The sequence below is a fragment of the Mustela lutreola genome, chromosome 5 (genome assembly GCF_030435805.1).
Source record: "Mustela lutreola isolate mMusLut2 chromosome 5, mMusLut2.pri, whole genome shotgun sequence".
Classification (NCBI taxonomy): domain Eukaryota; kingdom Metazoa; phylum Chordata; class Mammalia; order Carnivora; family Mustelidae; genus Mustela; species Mustela lutreola.
In genome coordinates this window covers 38,078,236-38,082,670 of record NC_081294.1, presented here as the reverse complement: position 1 = coordinate 38,082,670, position 4,435 = coordinate 38,078,236, and the positions used below count along the sequence as shown (strand labels likewise).

At 31.6% G+C, this 4,435-nt stretch overlaps 1 pseudogene; it reads right to left on the bottom strand.

Moving 5' to 3' along the window:
* Positions 1–551: 551 nt before the first annotated feature.
* On the bottom strand, positions 552–712 carry LOC131832796 (U4 spliceosomal RNA; annotated as a pseudogene).
* Positions 713–4,435: the final 3,723 nt, after the last annotated feature.

Sequence of the window (4,435 nt, the reverse complement as noted above, 5' to 3'; positions counted from 1 at the left end):
TGAAGTTAAGAGGCAGGCAAATATTTGATTCCATGAGGAGAAAAGAGGTAATTATGGTTAAGAATGGAAAATACTAATGTACTTAATTTTCTACAATTAATAAAAAGCAAAATTTCTCCTATTATATAGATTATAGCTTGTGTACACTTTTTCCAACTGTTCATATATAATCAGTTAAAAAATAATTATAACAAAAGACCAATAATGCATCCATGAGCTTGGAAAATTCTGATTAAAAATGGGAGAATAAGATTTAGGGTGACATTTACTAGTCGTTAATACTTTTCACTTGATTTTCCCTTATGTTTTTAAAAAAGTTAAATGAGAAATGGCATATATATATATATATATATATATATATATATATGTGTATATATACATATAATTGCTTTCGATATTTAATTGAATATATTTTCATTACCCTTGCTGTCATTTCCTTCTGTGGACATATTTTCCCCCCTTCCTCCTTTACCTCTGTCCACATATATATTGATCCCCCAAAGGCCTTTCCATGTACCTCTTTTCTTTCATCTTGATACGTTATTCCATTCTGAGTTTAATCAATTCAAATGTCTTTAACTGTCAAATGTGTAAATGACTCTCGGATTTCCATCTCTTACACTAAAACTACTTCAGGCCTTACGTTTTCAATTAGCAATAATCGTGCCTTAGATAAACCGCATTGGCTACGATCCTGCCACTGTGAAAAACTTGTTTTCTTATTTTAATTTTTTCATTTTCCTTCATGACTAATGTTCCTTGAGCTATCCTATTTTATGTAACATTCTTGAGGTACAACCTTATTTTTATTCACACTTTGTACACAGTTTTCTTGTCTTTTTATCTTTTACTATTGCAAAGCCACTTTAGTTTTACTTCCCAACACCTACTGTAAATTATAATTTATTTTATTTATCTTTTTAATTAAATAGTTAGGTATCTCTTTTTTTATTAATTTGCTTAGAATACAGTGAACCTATACTGAGTTTAATTTGGATTGTTATTACAAACAAATCATATTATTCAAAAGTCTTTATAACTAATCCACTCTGCATTTTGGAACTCTTGTTTCCTTATGCAGGCTTAAATAACTAGACATCATACTTTCTGACTTTTTTTAAAGTTAAAAATAATGTTAAATAAATTTCATTAATCAAATTAAAAACTAATTTAGAAGTAGTAGGCTGGGACCATAAATTTTCACGTAGACATTTTATAAGTTCTTGATTGAAAGGAGCAGTATAATTCTGAAAAGTGTACATTTCTATGAGTTTGGGCAAATATATATAATTCTGTGACCTGACTACCACAGCCAAGAATTAGAATGGCTCCATCATCCCTCCAAATTTCCTATTGCCCATTTGCAGTCAACTCCTGCCAACCCTAGCCCCTGCCCACTGCTGATCTATCTTTTGTCCATTTAGTATTACTTTTTTCCAATGTCATATAAATGAAAACATACCATGTGTACTCTTTTGGGCTGGTTTCCTTTATTTAGCAGAATGTGTTTGCCATTTATCCAGATTGTTGTGGGTATCAATAGCTTTGTTAATTTTATTGCTAATTAGTACTTCATTATATGGATGTACCAGTTTGTTTAGCCATTACAGGTTGAAGGACATTTGAGTTGTTTCCAGTTGTTGGCAATTTTGAGTAAAGCTGCTCTAAACATCTGCATACATGTTTTTGTGTGAACATAAGTTTTTATTTCTCTTAGGTAAATAATTAGTAGATTTGCTAGGTTGTATGGTAAATGTGGGTTTAATTTTATTATTTTTTAAGTGTGTTTAATTTTAAAGGGAATCACAAACCTTTCCAAAGTTGACTGTATATTTTGAATTTCCACAAGCAATGTATGAGATTTCGTTGTCTTAAATTCTTATTAGCTACATGGTATTTTATTTTTTCTTTAAAAAATATAAAATCATTCTGTTAGATGTAGGTACCTACAATGATGGTATAAAATTTACTTAATTTTCATTTCCATAAAGACAGATAATTATAAGTATCTTCTAATGTGCTTATTTGCCATCCATATATCTTCCTTGGTGCATTGTCTGTTCAAGAATTCCATCACATTTTTATTGGGTTATTTTCTTCTTGTTGGAGGTATGGATGTATACATACATAAATATAGCTAGATATATTTATATATATATTTATATATTATGTATACATAATATATCTACCTATATTTATGTATGTATATACATATTGTTTTTCTGGATCCATCCATACATACATAAATATAGGTAGATATATATATTTATATATTATGTATACATAATATATCTACCTATATTTATATATGTATATACATATTGTTTTTCTGGATCCATAGCTTTTATCTTATATGGATTTTTCAAATATTTTCTCCTAGCATATGAAAAAGTCTTCTTTTTTTTTGCATACTCTATCTCTGGACCTGATTCATAATAAGAATTTCTTTAAAAAATTATTTATTTATTTGAGAAAAATTTATTTATTTGAGAGAGAGAGCGAAAGGAGAGAGGTCAGCAGGAGAAGCAGACTCCCCGCTAAGCAGGGAGCCCAATGTGGGACTCCAGGATCATGACCTGAGCTGAAGGCAGTCATCCAACCAACTGAGCCACCCAGCGCCCCTCCCCCCTTTTTTTGACGGAAATATTTTAGTTTACAACAAAATTGAGAGAAATTTACAGAAATTTTCCATGTAACTTCTGCCCTCACACCTGCATATCTTCCCCCATTCTCACTTGCAGGAAGAGTTTTTGGTTTTTGTTTTTTTTTTAACCAAGGTTAATCCTACATTGGCATATATATCATAATTATCCAGAGTCTGTAGATGACCTTATGGTTTACTCTTGGTGTTCTCGGAGCTTCCAGGATCTGTGATTTCATGTCTGATATTAATTTGTAGGGATTCTCAATCATTGTCTTAAATATTTGTTCTGTTCATGTATGGTTGCCTTCTCCTTTTGATATTCCCATTATACTTATGTTATACCTTTTGTAGTTATCCCACAGCCCTTAGATAGTCTGTTCCTTCATCTTTTTTTCCTCAGTCTTTGTTCTTATTTATTTATTTATTTGGTTATGGGGCTCTAGTGATATATCTTCTAACTCAGAGATTCTTTCTTCAGCTGTGTCCAATCTACTTGTAAGTCCTTCAGTCTCTCTTCATTTTGATTACAGTGCTTCTTATCTCTAGCATTTAAAAAAATTTTTTTCTCTTAGCATTTATGGCTCTCTGTTCTTGTATGTTGTTAGCTCTATCCATTACAGCTCTTAACATAATAATCATGGTTGTTTTAAATTCTCTATCTGATAATTCTAACATCCCTGCCATGTCTGCCACTGGTGCCTGCTCTGTCTATTCAAATTGCATTGTAATTTTTTTCTTGATAGCCTGGTATGATGTAACAGGTAAATAACACTGCTATAAAAGGCCTTTAACAATATAGTGAGATGAGGAGGGAAGGAAAACATTCTATAGTGCTATAATTAGGTGTCAGTTTTTTAGTGACCTATGCATCTAGACGGTGAACTTCACAAGTATTTCTGGCTTTTTCTCTCCCCTTACATGGGACAGGATAACCAAAGCTGGTTGGAATTGGGTAGTTCCCTTCCCCAAGTTAGTCTGACTCCAATTAATACTCTAGCTGATTAGGTTCTGGTTAACTAGTTTCCCCTGAAGGCAGTCCTTATTAAAAAGAACTAATGAGTCATTGAACACCACATCAAAAACGAATAATGTACTATATGTTGACTAATTAAATATAGTAAAAACATAAATTAATTTTAAAAAAAGAACAGAATGCTCTTGCATATTTCAAAATGGCTCCTTTTGTTCTTTCCCTTTAGGAAATATGCCTAAGGGAGGTTTATTTGTTTTTTGTTTTTTGTTTTTTCCCCAGTGTTTATTGTAGGAAATCTGGTCAGGCTTTTGGAGGCAAATCACAGTACTGATTACTAGAACCTCTTGTCTGCACTGAACCTCCATCAGTTTGTCAGTTAAAGTTCAGGCTTTCCTATCTTGACAGTGGTTCCTGTGGAAATTTCTACTTGTGAGTCTCTGTTGTGGTAAGCTGTGACTCCTTGTATTCACCTGTTTTCAATTTGGGGGGCATTAGTTTGCCCTTTGTCCTCCTCTGTCTTATGGCTTCAAAAAGAGTTAACGATTGTTCAGTCTTTTTAGCTACTTACTTGTTAAGATAGCATGTGACTTTCAAGCTCCTTACATGCAGAACCAGAGAATTTTCTTCTCTTAACAATGTCTTTTACAGTGCAAATTATTTTAATTTTTATAAACTCTAACTTATTATTTTTTCCCTTAAATATTTAGTTTTTAGAGATGTACCTATCTTTGTTTAACCTAAAGTCAAAAAAATTTCTCATTTGTTTTCTCATAGATATTTTATAGCTTTATGTCTTTCGTTGGATCTTTGAATTATTT